The sequence below is a fragment of the Convolutriloba macropyga genome, chromosome 3 (assembly GCF_964194025.1).
Source record: "Convolutriloba macropyga chromosome 3, txConMacr16.3, whole genome shotgun sequence".
Classification (NCBI taxonomy): domain Eukaryota; kingdom Metazoa; phylum Xenacoelomorpha; order Acoela; family Convolutidae; genus Convolutriloba; species Convolutriloba macropyga.
Window position 1 is genome coordinate 13118292 of NC_134470.1, and position 17451 is coordinate 13135742.

At 38.7% G+C, this 17451-nt stretch overlaps 1 pseudogene; it reads right to left on the bottom strand.

The window, feature by feature from the left end:
* LOC142336538 (sialin pseudogene) overlaps positions 1-13075 on the bottom strand; it is a 34193-nt pseudogene extending 21118 nt beyond the window's left edge.
* Positions 13076-17451: the final 4376 nt, after the last annotated feature.

Here is a 17451-nt window from a genome sequence, read left to right on the forward strand (position 1 = left end):
GATTGATTGATTGATTGATTGATTGATTGATTGATTGATTGATTGATTGATTGATTGATTGATTGATTGATTGATTGATTGATTGATTGATTGATTGATTGATTGATTGATTGATTGATTGATTGATTGATTGATTGATTGATTGATTGATTGATTGATTGATTGATTGATCGATTGATTGATTGATTGCTTGATTGATTGATTGATTGTTTCACTAATAACATTAATTTTTTCGATAGAACTTTGTATTTTTGGCAAATAAAAAGCAAAGAAAACAGCAATGAGGAGTTCGTGCTTTGAAGACAAAAAAAGAGAAAAATCGTTACAAACAAATTCTGCCTGGTTTCAAGTGACTGACTGGCTGCGTGTGTGTGTGTGTCAACAAGTATTTTGCCCGACTTGTCACCTAATTTCTAAAATGGTGGCTCCCCGTCGTTTGCAACTGCAGCGAAAAAACACATTATTCACAACAACGAGATGATCAGAGAACAACAACAACAACAACAACAACAACAACAACAACAACAACAACAACAACAACAACAACAACAGGCAGGGGAAGAAAAAAGCAGTTGTTTTATTTCTGAGTTGAAGAACGACGGACCGCCCGCGGACGACGTGGGCACGTGGTCTCCGGACGGCGCCGATGGCAGACGCGCTTCCCGCACGAACGACGGGCCGCCCGCGGACGACGCCGAGTGGGGCTACGGCGGCGGACGCGCTGCCCGGGCTTCGGGTGGCGCGCAATCTTCGGGCGGTGCGACGCCGTGCGGAAATTATATGGAATTGTTAGGAAATAACGGAACAATAACGACTTCAATGGAAAGCAGCCACTTTGATTTATATGGGAAGAGGAGCTGGAGTGTGACTATATCCGAGCACGATGTAGACGAAAAAAGATTGAACCCAATGCGTCCAACTGCAAGTTCGCTCCCCTTTTGTGGCGTGTCAGCTCTACTGTCAAAAACAACGATAGTGCATCACTCCAGTCAATCCACTGCACCCAGTCTAAATAGTTTTCAATTTTTTGATCAAACAACAACAAATCAACCGCTGCAAAAAGGACCTCAGGCGCAGCAACATCAAAGCGTTCGTCTTTTGGAGCTTTTGGAGGCCTACCACTGACATTTGTTATAGTTTTCCCTCATCCATTTTGTTGAACTTAACACACACACACACACACACACACACATGCCTCGAACCAACTAACTCACTCAACTCAACTCAACTGATCTCAACTAACTTAAAAAACTCAATAGAATTATTATACTACGCTGCTGATTGATGATACTGCAATCAATTGGATAATGCAATTAGACAACAATTCTGACTGTCAAATTTTTTGATTTTTGAGGCTATTTTTTTTCATTTTGATACTAATCTATATCAATCAATCTATCTATCTATCTATCTATCTATCTATCTATCTATCTATCTATCTATCTATCTATCTATCTAACTATCTATCTATCTATCTGTCAATCAATGTCAATTGAAGTTTTTTTATTTTTTCTCCGTTTTTCTTTAGTCCTAATGAGTTGTAACAAATAATACAACAATTTGTTGCTCCAATTGATTGATTGATTGATTGATCGATTGATTGATTGATTGCTTGATTGATTGATTGATTGTTTTACTAATAACATTAATTTTTTCGATAGAACTTTGTATTTTTGGCAAATAAAAAGCAAAGAAAACAGCAATGAGGAGTTCGTGCTTTGAAGACAAAAAAAGAGAAAAATCGTTACAAACAAATTTTCTGCCTGGTTTCAAGTGACTGACTGGCTGCGTGTGTGTGTGTGTGTGTCAACAAGTATTTTGCCCGACTTGTCACCTAATTTCTAAAATGGTGGCTCCCCGTCGTTTCCAACTGCAGCGAAAAAACACATTATTCACAACAACGAGATGATCAGAGAACAACAACAACAACAACAACAACAACAACAACAAAAACAACAACAACAACAACAGGCAGGGGAAGAAAAAAGCAGTTGTTTTTTTTCTGAGTTGAAGAACGACGGACCGCCCGCGGACGACGTGGGCACGTGGTCTCCGGACGGCGCCGATGGCAGACGCGCTTCCCGCACGAACGACGGGCCGCCCGCGGACGACGCCGAGTGGGGCTACGGCGGCGAACGCGCTGCCCGGGCTTCGGGTGGCGCGCAATCTTCGGGCGGTGCGACGCCGTGCGGAATTTATATGGAGTTGTTAGGAAATAACGGAACAACAACGACTTCAATGGAAAGCAGCCACTTTGATTTATATGGGAAGAGGAGCTGGAGGGTGACTATATCCGAGCACGATGTAGACGAAAAAAGATTGAACTCAATGCGTCAAACTGCAAAATCGCTCCCCTTTTGTGGCGTGTCAGCTCTACTGTCAAAAACAACGATAGTGCATCACTCCAGTCAATCCACTGCACCCAGTCTAAATAGTCTTCAATTTTTTGATCAAACAACAACAAATCATCCGCTGCAAAAAGGACCTCAGGCGCAGCAACATCAAAGCGTTCGTCTTTTGGAGGCCTACCACTGACATTTGTTATAGTTTCCCTCATCCATTTTGTTGAACTTAACACACACACACATGCCTCGAACCAACTAACTCACTCAACTCAACTCAACTGATCTCAACTAACTTAAAAAACTCAATAGAATTATTATACTACGCTGCTGATTGATGATACTGCAATCAATTGGATAATGCAATTAGACAACAATTCTGACTGTCAAATTTTTTGATTTTTGAGGCTATTTTTTTTTTCATTTTGATACTAATCTATATCAATCAATCTATCTATCTATCTATCTATCTATCTATCTATCTATCTATCTATCTATCTATCTATCTATCTATCTATCTGTCAATCAATGTCAATTGAAGTTTTTTTTCTTTTTTCTCTGTTTTTCTTTAGTCCTAATGAGTTGTAACAAATAATACAACAATTTGTTGCTCCAATAGAGGTAAGAGGCAAAATGAATACCCTATTCAGCACACGCTCTCTCATTCTAACAATGAAAACACTAATCATCAGCGGCGGTCGTCTAATGTACAAGAACAAACAACAGATTTGAGCTATGGAAGAACGTCTTACAACATTGGCGGAGAAAATGTAACTGAAGATTGCAAGGTTCAAGAAAATTCAGTCTTTACCAAACCAAGACTCGGCACTCGTCGTTGTTTTTGGCCCAATCAACGGAATCTATTTTTCACACAATGCATTGTGATTGTGTTTGTTACCTTTTTGTGTCTCTACAAGTTATTTAAGAGTGGGTTCTCGGGTCGAAAGAAAGCAACCGCGGGTTCTACAAGTGATGAAACGCACCATTCCTCGCCCTTCCTCTGTGAAGAAAATACGACGTATCTAACTCTGTTGAGCACTTGTATCGGCTATCTCATGCCTGCTCCGAAGCCAACCACTGAAGTTCACGTTAGAAAGTTGCAGAGAGGCAGTAATGCTGGCAATTTTGACATTGATGATGCTGTTGACCAAATAGACTGAGCCGACAGCATTCAAGATGCTAAAGCAGCAAAAACCTCACAGCAGCATAATGTTCGGGAGTTAATGTGCTGTGCAATAGAAAAAACCCGTGCTACCTCCTATACTCAAATTTTTTTTTTGTAATTGTGATGGTTTCAATTGCGTGTAGCCAGCTGGGGTTTGCTTCTGACACTCTAAGTTTTGAGCTAAAAACTGCATATTTTATGGTCATTACATATTGTCTGACTTTTTTGTTAACCCCCGTTCACTCCGCAGCACAAGTCAACTACATGTATGAGCAGTAAAGAATAAGTTAATATTAACGAAAGAGCGTGTTTTTATGTGTGTTTGCGGAAGCTCCGGAACTGGAAAAACTCAGCTGATCCTTTCAATGCTAACAACTCCTACTGTCCTACAGGGATTTTTCCAATCACCTTTGAACACTAGTTTACATTTATCGCTACTGGCAACCTGTTTATTACGATTTTTTGAAGATTTTGGGGACATGTTCCAAAGTAGAATTCAAGTGCAGCATTCAGTCAAAAAATTCAATCATGAATACCCTTAACAACAACAGCAGTGGTGCTAGCAACGAAGAAAATTGTGTTGACGACCTTATTTTGAGTGAGTTTTTTGCTATTTCCGAGAAGCAGAGCAACATCGGCTACCCACAAAAAAAAGCTACTAATTTTTGATGACTGCGGTGAGGAAATTATTGAGAGCAAGGCTTTCGCTACATTGGCGACAGCTGGTAGGCATAAAAACATCTCTACACTTTTCATTGAACACAATCTTTATCAACAGGGCCATTATTCGGTTACCATTGATAAGGGCACAACACATATCGTTCTCACAAAATCACCACGCATGGGTAAGCAATTGAAAATCTTAGGCTCTGAGCTGAATACTGCAGCGCCTGCGTTTCTCAACAGCTGCTAAAAGCATTGCATGATAGTTCCATTTGGTCATTTCCGAATTGACTCGACAACCACATGTCACATGTCCAGATAGTTGGAGATTTTGCACCTACATCTGCAATGCTACCGTATTTAGCCAAAAAAGATATTTTAGTATCATCTGACACGCAATCAAAGCAAAGGGGAGCAGTCAGTGGTTTCTTTGAAAATGAAATAGATGATCAGTGCCAGTTGTCGTTAGACTGTGGTCAAAATGAGCTGGTACCTCGGCGCGGGGATTGCACTCATTTCTTTCTCTCCTTTCAATAAGTCTCTTCGAACAATTTTACCCTCTATCAAAACAGTTTTTTTCTAGTGGACTAATTGCATGGTTCGATCCGTGAACTTAACCAAAATTTTGCAATCACACTAACGAGTGGTGGCAAATGTGATCAGCAAAATGTGATTTAAACATTGCATGCACTGGAGCTGAACAAAATTCGATAAATTTTCCCCCCTATTTTAACATTTTTCTTGTGCTTACTGTTATTTCATATAGAGCAAAGCAGGCCTCGTCAAATACAGCGTCAAAATTTATTGAGTTTGCACTAGTTCTGTTGCTGAAAGAAATAGAAGAGCCAAAAAATTCTATTCATTTAAATTTGCTGGCAATGCAGCCACAGTCCAAATAGTCATATTCCTCTGTCCCAAAAACTGATAGCTTCAATGCAACAGAATGCAATAAAGAAGATCACGGAGAACTGTTGAACAACTCAATTACTCCTGTAGAGAACCAGCACGTCAGCGAGTCAGCTGCTAACAACAACAGACGAGACAACCTGTCAAAAAATATTGAAGGAAACTCTTCTTTCGACCCTGTTAAAGAAGAATCGATTGTCAATTCTTCTTTGAAACAGTTGGATAGAAAAAAGAAAGGAGTTCCTCGCTCCCAAAAATCAACAGTCAGAAAAAAAGATGGTGCTACGCTGAAACGTTATCGCATGCGAGCTCTTTTGAGTGTGATTGACTCCAATCCCAGTCTTTCTTTCAGCCAATCTAGTCATCGCTTTCTCCTCGGATCTAATTTATTTCAGTCGGGCGATCAAGTTGACATTACAAATTCTGTTAACCTGATACAGGTTCTTAAGAATTTGCAGATTCATAATAAAAAGTTGAATGGGATGCAACGTCAAATTGTTGAAACATTATTGTTGGTGCCGATATGAAAGGGAAAATTTGATCATCTAAAGTCCTTGCTCCTAAACAGGTCGGGGATGCAAGTCATTGACGATAAAAATTAGCTCATCCAAGCTAAGTCTTGAGTGATAGTTAATGTTTTGTTCTACTCATAATTTCTATATACTGAATTGAAAGCTTGAAAGCATGGTTTCTGTTAAAACTACAAAAAGGCCGGTACAATAGCGGAAAGACTCTCAGAAGCTGAGTATCGTTACTTGAAAAGAATCTACACATCGCTGATCAACCCTGCAGCTTATGGTTGCATTTCTAGTTTGAAAAAAGCCAGCGGGTTACCCTTGTCTAAACTGCGAGAGTTTTTGGAGACAAAAGTTCAAAAGACTTAAAGTCAGAAGTCTCAGAGTGAACCATATTTGGTCCGTTGAAGTCGCTTTTATGAATAAATTTTCAAAGGAATAAATTTACAGTATCTCTTGATTGCTGTTGAATTGTTAACACGTTTTCTACGAGTTCGCACAATGAAATCAAAATCTGCTCAGGCGGCAGCTTTTGAAGCTTTTTCAAAGATGATTAATATCCAAAAACCAACATCAGTGCAAATAAAATTTTGGACAGATCAAGGGAAAGAATTCAAAAGATACTTTAGAAAACACTGTGAGGAGCTAGGAGTTGAAGTTTATAGCACTTATGGTGATTCGGAAAGTGCTATTGCAGAGCGGTTTGTGCGTACGTTGAAAAACATTTTTTTACATTTTTTTTGAAGAAATTGGTTCATGTAAATATTTAGGTCATCTTCAACAATTTGTGAGGCTGATAAACGCTCGTGTCAACTCAAACATCGGTTTAGCTCCCGCTGATGTCTCTAAAAGACATGTTAGGAGTCTTGTTCTGCAAAACAAAACCAATGCTTACGATAAAAGACCAAATTCAGGTATGAAGAGTTATCGTACGCCACCCAAACTGTTTGGGCGAAAAAAAGTTTAGGAAAAAACAAACAGTTCGCTTGTCTTTTGAGCGAAAACACTTCCAAAAAGGTTATAAGCAGCGATTTAGAGATGAAGTCTTTACTGTTGCAAGAGTGTCCATTCCGCGTAATCGTAGTGAACCCATAACTTTTGTACTGCATGATAACAAAGGCGAAGAGATTTTGGGACGTTTCTGTGCTTCTGAACTAGTTGCTTTTAAGTATGACGAAGATAGACATCGTGGCCCCAGGCAGGTAGGCATCGCAAATGAGGGCCTAGTTATTTGTTTATCTTAAGAAATCGTTTGTTGTCGGGTTGATGGGCAACCTGCGGTTCAGTACTCAAATTGATGGTCAAGCGATTCAGTTGTCAACGCCTTGCTTCACCGTCAGCCGGGGAAAGGCAGATCCTTTTCTTTGTAGACAGTTCTTGAATGGACGTCAATTACCATTCTAATCGCATACTTTCTTCACGAGCAAACCCTAGTTTTTTTTGGTTCAACAAATCGTCAATATGTCAGTGGGCTGGGTTCTGCCCGGCGTGTCGGTTTGAAAAGTTTTGTGGTACCACTTGCAAAGCGATACGGCTTACCCTTAGCAAAAATCTTGGTACAAAGTACCGCTCCTGAAGTGCTAGCGATAATAGAGGGACGTACAAAACCAAAAGCTGCCCTGAAAAAAACTTTACGCGAAACGGTAAAAAAACAAATTGGAAGTTTTCGCTCGAGAAGAAAAAGGGGAAGTTCAAAAAAGGGGCGACGACGTCTGTCATCGAAACCTAGATGGAGAACCAAAACAAAAAGAACGACAAAATTAAAGCAAAAACGCTCCCGCTACCAGAGAAGATAATCAAAAGGCTCCGTACGAAAAACGATCAGAAACCGTTCCACAAGGAAAAAGCGTGTCCTGAGAAAAACCGTAGGTGACGCTGCGACCTAACTGATTGGTTGCAATGTCTCATTCTTTCACCTATGCCGATCCCCCAGATTCAGCAACCAGCTCAATGTTGGACCTCTTTGGTCCAAGTCAAGTTTTGGTTGATTTTGTCCGCGCTTATGACAAGCAAATTTTCCCGCCAACAAACTCAGATGGCCCAGTGTTGGAGTTTGAATTTCAGGTGCCACGTACGGAAATATGTGGAACTCCAGCAGATCTAAACAAAATTTTACTCAAAATGGAATTATTGTTGATTAAAAACTCATCAGGCGAAGCAGCTGTTAGGAAGAAAAAAGTGATGGTACAGACGGCGAGCCCCTACCAATTTTCGTGAATAACCTCGCCAATAGTTTGTGGCAAAATGTGGAAGTTTTCTTGAATGGCACCTTGGTTTCCTCGTCCAGCAATTTGCACCCCTACAAGTCCATCTTAGAGGCAGACCTCAGTTACGACCTGACAACCAAGCAGAGCATAATGGCAATTCAAGGGTATAGTTTTGAACCAGATCCTTCGGTATTTCGACAATTTGAAAAACTATGCTTTTTCCAGACGGCATGAAATTGTAAACTCAGGGCGTAGCTTTAACACTTATTCCACAATTTGTGACATTTTTTTGATCGGTGTTGACAAGTATTTGATACCTGGAGTAGAAGTTGGGATCAGACTGACACTTTATTTGGACAAGTTCAATATGCTTTAGCCCGGAGATTGTCAAGAAGCGAGTAGTTTCACAATCAAGGCCCTAAATGCTTCTCTATTTGTACACTTGTTGGAACATCGAACGGATACCGTTATTTCACTGTAGAGAGCTTTAAAAAAGCAGCTCAATATGAGTGGCAAGAGTCTCCAATTACTTCTTTTTTAATCACTACGGGTACCAGCGTTTATTACCAGGATGATTTGTTCAATAGAGCTCCACCTTGCAAATTGGTTGTGGTCTTGGTACAAGAGAACTCTTTCACGAAAACGTACAAATCTAATCCTTTCAATTTCGAGGACTCTAATTTGAGTTCAGTGAGGGTCACACGAGAAAGATCGCAAGTAGGTGGCACACCCATTGATATCTCTAAAAGCCACGTCCGTCTCTACCACACAACAATGGCGGCCTTGGGTCATTCTGTTGGCGGCAACGGAATTACTCTCGAAATCTTTGTCAATCATTTTGGGTTGGTTTTCAACCTTACAGCCGATTCCAACTTACGGTACAGCACAATCCGCCCAGAACTTACGGGTGAACGGTTGGGGATCGAATTCAAATTCAAAACACCAACCAAGCAACCAATTAGAGTCATACTTATGGCTGAACGTCGATCTGTTGCTTTGGTTAATTGCAAAAGAGATGTTATCAAAATTTCAGTACTAAACAAGGGTTGACAACAGTGAAATTGATCGTTTTGTCAGTAAACACTCTGAGCATAGCCTGCGTTACCTTGGCTGTTATTCCCCGGACAACTTCCGTTTAATTCAGCGAAACAAATTTGTGATTGTTAACAATCAACCATCTTGCTTTTTTGGGGGACACTGGCTTTTGATCGCAGACAGTAATGGACAACTATTTTTCTCCGACTCCTTCAAACGAGATCTTTCCGAAGTTTTTCTGACTATTTTTAAAAGCCTGCAGAAACTCTACAAAAAAAGTACATCCATTAAATTTGTCGAAATTCGTCCCTTGTTCAAACAACTAGCGACAAGTTAACTGTGTGCAATGTACTGTTTATACGTTGCACACTGTATATAATTACCGACCCGAACTTTTCCTGTTTATCTAACTGAAGAAGAGTTGCTACAATTTGCTGCTAAAAAATTTAATATTTCTACAATGAAAATAAATTCTTTGAAAAGTTGATTTTTTTTGCAAAACATGTGCAAACTATCAAAATCAAATTTAATTTTTTTGCGATAATAGGATGGAGTTGATACAACAGACTGAGAAAAACTTGAAGAAAAACAAATGAAGCAGTAAAATAAACAAACACGCAAACCTAAAAATTTCTGAAAAGTTATTTAGAATGTCGAGCACCAACTCAAATTTTATTTCTGCTTCTGCCATGTTAGTCGACTATGCTAACTCGGACAATAACGCGAGTGATGTGTCTATCTCTCCGTCGCCTCAGTTGGAAATGGAAATTGGAGATTTGCACTAATGTTTGAAAACGGAAATGCGCAAAAGTCTCTGGAAGAAGTGGAAGATGACGATGAGAAGCTAACTTTCATGAACATGAGGCTCAGATTGAGACCTCGACGCCGAGGTGCACAGTATACTCTAGACTCCTCCTCCTCGGACGATGATGATGATAGTCGGATGTCCTTGGAAGAAGAAGGGACGTCGAACACGAGGCATTTAGGTTCTCATCTGTTGCAGTTTTGCCATCTGCTCCGAATGTATGGATGTCCAAGAGACGGAGAAAGACAGGTTTTAACTCAAGCCTTGATTCTCCTGGGCCGTCATGATGGAGGGTATGATGACAACAATGACGGCTTGCTGAATGAAGCCGCCAGAATTTTGGAGGAATCAGTATTCCTCTCGTCGCCTGAGTCACCAAATACTGCTGAGGTGGCGAATCAGGCAATCGAAAATACCAGGGTGTCCAATTATCCACCTACCTCATATGAAGAAAGTGAGGCCGCTGAAATACGGTTCCTTTCTCCACCTGCAACCAACAGAAATGCTTCACCCAACACGAGGAGAAGAAACAGAGAAGAGAGAGACAGGGTGAGCTTATAGGGTTTTCAATGCACTTTGATCCTGACTAATATTGTTGATGTCTTAGGAAAAGCTGATGCGGACAATTCTAGTAAAAAATCTTTATTTACTTTGTTTTTTGTTTTTACAGCAAATGGTTGATCAGTTTCAGGGCATCAAAAGGCAGGCAGATGATCTTGCCGGACTGGAAGTTGAGCAGGCTGAAGAAATTGGTGACGACAAAGCCCCTTCACAATTGCTCCGTCGCCTCGAATGGGCTGAAACTCTAAATAACAACAGCCTCATAAAGCACGTAAATCATATAGGCGGAATTATGAGGAGGTTGCAGCTCCGTGTCGGTGACCAAACCACTTTTTATCAGATGCTGCGGGAGGGGAATCTCAACTTTTAAGAACTTCGTGTGCGGCAGTATCTCTCAATTCAGACTACAAGTGAAATGTACCCAAGTTTGTTGAGCGTGACAGGCTTTCAAAACGCGTCAAGTCTTTTGACGGGATACAAGAAATTGCAGAAAGCCTGTCAAGAAAAGTGGGGAAGTTAAAGGCGGCTACAAGTTGATAGTCATGCAAACCCTGTCCAGCGAGTGCGGGAAAACTGGTTTGCGGACTATCATTTATTGAGCTTACCAAAAATAAACTCCAGTTTTTGTCGTACAAGCCCTGTCTAGCGAGAGCAGACATTCTGGCTTGTAGACTTTGCAAAACACATCTCTTTATGTTAAGTTTCTTTAGTTTTGTAGTTTAATTGATTTATGCTCTTAAAAATTGTTTCGAGTATATAAAATATTGAACAAACTGCCAGTTTTGAACCATGGACCCTTGGCGAGCAAGTAAGTTTTAATTAAACACGCAGCCAATTCTATGTTTGCAATAAGATGTCTAAACTTGTTGTCGTTTGTGCGTCAAATATTGAAAAAGATTATGAGTTGTGCTGGTGTCAAAATGTGGACAATAAATGTGTAAAGGATATTCATTTGCCTGAGTGGGTGGAGGAAGTCAAATTTGTGAGCGTGCCTGGTGCTCGTGTGAATCATGAAACACAAAGCCTCCAGTAATTTTTTCTCTTTTTGTCTGTTTTTGTTTTTTATTTGTTTAGTAATCTTGTAATGGAGGCAATTACGCACGCACCAAAAGCTATTTTAATATATTGTGATATTGTTGGAAATTCGCTGGAGTACCATAACGGTCATGAAGCGCTGGATGGAAAAAATTGCGCAAAGGTAAAAGTGGCGCGAGCGAAAATATAATGAAATCAAATTCGTGGTGATGCACGTGCAGTGGAGAAAAAGTCTCAAGTTGGATCAAAATGAAGAAATTGGTTATTTTAATAACATTATTCATAGAACAAAGTTGCATTATTGACGTAAAAATTCGAACCAGCGCTAAATTGACACGAATTATTGACGAGAACACAGGACGGAAGGAGTCAAACTTGAATGTTCACCACAGTCGTCAAACAGTGTGTTTCAATGTTGGTATTTTTATTACGAGGGCAAAGTGAGGTTAGTAATATTTTAATTTGTTTTTTCTAAAATGAGGTGTTTCTAAAATTATAACATTTTCATTGTCGGGTAGGTTCCGAAAACCGAGGAAGAATGCATGTGCTGATTGGGTGCCGAGTATCACTCTATCGGCATATGTATTCTTCTTAGCTTTAATTTGCTTGTGTACATTGTACAAAAAAATGTTTTCCCGTCAAATAACGCTTGTTGGGCTGTATTCAAATCTCATAAAAGTATGTAAATGTCAAATTTTAAAACGTGCAAACATTCAGAACACAAATTTAAAATTCTAGTATTGTTTTTTTTCTTTCTGTATTTCTTCATGGCTGGTTAACCCAATCTTGTATTGCGACCTCTTTAGATAAATGCGTGTGTCTCAATATGAAGAAACAGATTTGTTTCAGATGGATTGTTTGGTGTATAATCTTTTTTAATATTCCCAGGTTGAGGTCCCCGCTCAAAATTGCCCATGGTCAGACCGCTTTAGACCACAATTACGTATGATTAGACAAATCCCTTCTAGACAATAATCAACCATGATCAGTGATTTAAGTAATTTTGAACGAGGACCTTGACCTGGGTTATTAGCATCTTTTTACATCCAAAAATGATCGAAATGTGTTTGCAGGAAAGAACAAAATGACTTGTGAGCGACATTTGTGAACTCTGATTAGCCAGCCACGAAACCTCTGATTCTCTTGCTTTGTTTTAAACCTCATGTTTTCACCATCACATCTTTTCACACCAAAATCATTTCCCCAAACCCTGCGAATCACAGGTTGCATCAATTTAATCACTGAAATATAAAACAGCAAAAATAATTAGTTTTCCCGAGGGAGAGGAAACTTATTCACCTAAGTAAGCAACAGGAGGGTTCAGCATCAGCAAAATAGACCGCAAAAGTAAACCAAGGCCGAAAAACGTTTTCCCGCCATAGATAGAGGTCAAATAACCAAACGGTATCTGAGATAACAAATAACCGTAGAAAAATCCACTCAGTAAGTACGCTTCCTCGGTTGGAGTCCAATCGAAAGTGCGTTTTGTTTCGTTTCTCTGTACCTGAGATTCGTTTCCGGGAATCGGGCATTTTTCGCTGTAAGAGTCATCTTTGGTTTCTTGCACTGTTACCATGGCAACAATTGCCAGCGATATCACTTCTCGCATAGAAAATGTTAAAGAAAACCCAAGAAATCCGAGAAAAGCAATTTTGTATCTCGTTGAGGACAATTTTCCACGTATTGATTCTTTGTAATCGTCGCCAAAAATTTTATCAGATTCATCATATACAAAGCTCATTATGTTTTTATTTCGAGTAGTAATTAACGAACTTTATAATTTATAACAATTTATAATTTATATTTCTTTAAATCAATCTTATTATCACGACATTAATGAATTTTAATTTCGCAGCTTTTGTTCAATTGGTAAAAAGCGTACTGGATAATTGCGTTCAAAAATGATGAGCAGTAAAAGCGAAACTTTAAAGAAAAACAAAGTTAAATGCAAAATATTTAATGGCTATAAAATAAATTAGTCAACTAGTACTAGGGAAATTGGATCCGCAAATAAATGACTTGGCGAATAATTTCAAGTTTTGTCGTTTTACAGCTATAGCAGAATCTTATCTGAAGACAAAGTTAGAATCATTAATTTATCTTTTGAGATCTATATGCACATTGATAGCGCTTTTCAACATTGTTAACAGTTAGTTAAGTTAATAAATTTGGTGCCCTCAATATTATGTTTAGATGGTCGCAGAGTAGGCCGAGTTTGAACAAGTTCGATTTCAATTAATTTCAATTAATGGCTAAGCTAACCATAGTATAATAGCAGTGTATCTTAAGAAAATATTGTTTGCCCTTGCCTCTTTTGATTGGTATGATTACATAGTTCTCACATCTTAGAAGAAAATATCAAAGTTTAACTGTAAAAATATCGAATAAAAGCATTTTTGAGGGAGGAATCAAGGGGAGGGTACCTTTCTTGAAGCCGCCAGATTCTCACGCCAGATGGTTTTATATTTAGGTTTACTAGGATTTGATGTTTATATAATGTTTTGCTTTCCCAATTTTCCCGTGGGTATAGAAGAACGCCCCGAATCTTGTTGTTCAGCGTTCAAAAGATTAATAAATTTTGATGCCACGACAGAAAGCACCCGTGTGAGAAGAACTTGCGTTTGAAATTGCATCAACCCTCATTGTACCAATTAGTTTTGAGTGCCATAGTATTGGCATAGACAAATAGGTTACATGACAATTTACCCAATTCCATTTTACCCAATGCCATTTTACCCTACGCCATTTTACCCAACCTGCCATTTTACCCAATGCCATTTTACCCAATGCCATTTTACCCAATACCAACTTACCCAATGCTCTTTGATCTTTTCGTTCAATTATCCAATTACAAAATAGCAGTCGCTATTAGAAGGATGATTTAAAACATTTGTGGACAATATAATCCCATGTTCGGTTGTGATAGTTTCATATCAAGTCCCACAGGCCATTTAATTATATAATCGGCTAATCCCATGTTCGGGTGTGATAGTTTCATATCAAGTCCCACAGGCCATTTAATTATATAATCGGCTAATCCCATGTTCGGTTGTGATAGTTTCATATCAAGTCCCACGGGCCATTTATTTCATAATCGGCTAAATAGTCGTTCTGGTTAATTTAGCAATGGGGTAAATTGGGTAAGTTGGCACTGGGTAAATTGGCATTGGGTAAAAGACACCAGACAAATAATAAAATTAAACAGAAACTTCGTGCGTCAAGTACGACAAGAAGAAGGCGTCTGTTGAAAGGCGCAGTTTTCAATTGTAACTATACACTCACCTTGGTCTTATGAATTTGAAAGAGAAAAACGGAATAAAGTTGTGGTATAACTGAAATTGGGGAGACAACAAGACCCAAAAACGTGCAGTTGAAATTAACATTTGAACTGAAAAACAGGAAAATTAGCTCGTACTTATAGTATACTTATCTGTGCAAAAATCTACACAGAAGAGTTAGATTAGCTAAAAAATTTTTAGTTGATTGACATGTGAAGAAATCTTAGTTCCGAATCCTGGACGTATTTCTCTGTTTTTGGTCTTAGTCACATGGGTTCATTCATGATCATATCAATTAACTCATGAGAACCTGGCCAAATAGGGGGTTTAATTTAGTAAATTAGTAAGAGGTCAGTAGATATTGAAATCAGGTTTCTATTGGTGATTGAATTTAACTTCTGTTAACTTCTGACATCTGATTGCTGGGTCAATAAGACAATGAGAGCGCCCCGACAAAATTAAATCCGGTTTTAGTTTTTCGGCCATTGCTTTTTCGACATAGCAAGAGAGTTACAATAGAGTTCAATGTTCGCTTAGCTTCCGTTTTTCTGAAATTATTCTTTGACCCTTTTGTTCTCAATTTGCGGGTGTTTTGAGTTTATTTAGGCTTTTGATGTTTCGTATTGGGTCAGATCATTATGAGGTTTCATTGAACTTGCGTTCAGAAATTAGTTGCTGTAATATACCTTTGTCCGGCTATATTATTGAGTTAAATATGTTGAAGTAATGTTTCTCGCTTATTTAATTAACTACTTAGTAGCATTGCTTTTATTGGTTAAATTATTCTTTTCGCATGATTAATTGTTCAGGGCCTGAGCGGTTTCAATATTGCTTCGGAGCAGGGCCGACAGCTAAAGTTTTGTCACTAGAGAAAAAGATTCCAATCTAGGACTGAATTTCTTGTCTAATGATTTTTAACTTGACAATCTTGGTTGTGTCGCTTAGATTATTACTTTTTAAGACCTGAGGGTCGTATTTAAATTTGAGTAATCACTTATACAAATACATCAAGATTAACTCAAGATAAATAGAACTTCTGGCGTGTGCTGACACGTGCCAGGCAAATAAGATGAACATAGTAAAGTGTACATTGTAAATATAAACACAGGCTAGCATTGTCACAAAATCCTCTAATATGGGTAAATCAAATAACAAAAGATAGTTAAATGGTTTTTAAGACAAATATACTTGAGAAAGTTTACAGGATGTTAATAAAGTAAATATATATTTTCTCATCTTAATAAGGCAGAAAAATGAAGTCTATATATGGCCTTGAGATTATAGCAAATATAGCACTAAATAAGGCGATCAGTAAAATTGGGGAAAAGATATATCGATTACTATATAAAACGTACTATAGGACGTTACACTACCCACGTTTAATGAAAAATTTGGATATAAATTTTTGATAAAATACACAGATAAAAATGTTTGATAAGGAGCCACCCTTAAGTTTCTGTCACGTTTTAATCAGTTTCCATAGAGTCGTTATTAAGTTGTTGAAGAAATTCGGGATTCATTCGATTAGAGCGCATGGAAATTGTCCATTTTGATCGTCTAATCGGCAAGTGGGGCTTTTGTGTAGTTGCAGAGATATCACCTTTGTGATCAGTCATTGTTTTAAGAACGCACTTTTCATTTTCAAGGTATTGAATTTTTTCCTCGATTTTCAATAGACGTGCATCTATATTGTAATCAATGTTTGTCTCTCCAATAATAGTCATCAAATTTTTCATTTTGTGGTCAAGAGACTGTACCTTTGTCAACTCACTGTTTGCAACCGAAATTACTGGTTTGAGAGGGATTTTTCCATCGGAGAATTTCATAAAATTGGGGGTTATTCGTTGGAAAAATTTGATCTTATGGTAAAGATACATTACTAGAATGTTAAGAAGAAGGTTTCCAATGAAGACTAAAATAGTCAGAGTAAGGGAAAGGTTTATTGGAACATAAGATTCTAACTTATCAACAAGGGCTGGCTTCAGGAGTTGCATTTTGTGGGCCAAAGGGGCTGCTATTTTGTCTAAAGCGGCTTCTTTAAGAGTATCAGTAGTGCTGATCATTTCTACTCCCAATTGTTAAAACAATTCAATATTAGCATCTGTTTTTGACGTAAAGTAAGGGAGTTTCTCAATTTCCGGTAACGACGAAATCAGGTGCTGAAGAGGGTCAGCAATTTTAACATCGATTCGAGTGGCTGGAATTGTTTGGCAACTCGAAAGGTCCGGTCGGATTTTGATGTGTTTGCTGATCAATTGGTTTCCGCATTGGAGAGTTATTATGCAGAGTCGATAACCCTCCTTCTCTTCACTGGTAGGCAACGAGGCATCGTTCAAATTGTATTCTCTCCACGTAAATGGCTTTGCACTCATGATTATCCAAATCCCATAGCCGAGATTTCTGGCGGTTTCAGGCGTTGGAAGCAATACTTTTTCTGTTTGGCATACTGAAAGTGCAACGACTGGCGTGTGAAAATAGAGGATTGCTAAGCAAGACGATTGTGCTAGATGAGTCTCCATTGTTTCGTGACAGATACGATAAGTTGAAGATACTAGACAGTTATCGAGCTGTTGTTGCGTCAATGTAGTCGTCTCCATGGAATCCTGCGAAATTGCCAAGTATGGACCTTGAATGATCCACTGAAGGGCTTCTTTAGGATCCTGTTGGGGCATTGGGATGACGTGCCCACTATAGACGTGAAATGAAGTTTGACGGGATGCTAGAGGAATTGCTAGAGTCAAAAGTAATCCTTGTTCAACGGTGGCAATTTTGTAGACAAGTTTGGCATCATAATGTGACATGAGATCCTTCATGGGTATTGCCAGTGACAAACGATCTGTTGAATGTTTCTGGCTATCATGAACTGAATCTAAGACAGCTAATAATGATTCGCGGGGGACTAAAGACATTGGTAATCGCTTATCTAACAGAATAGGTAT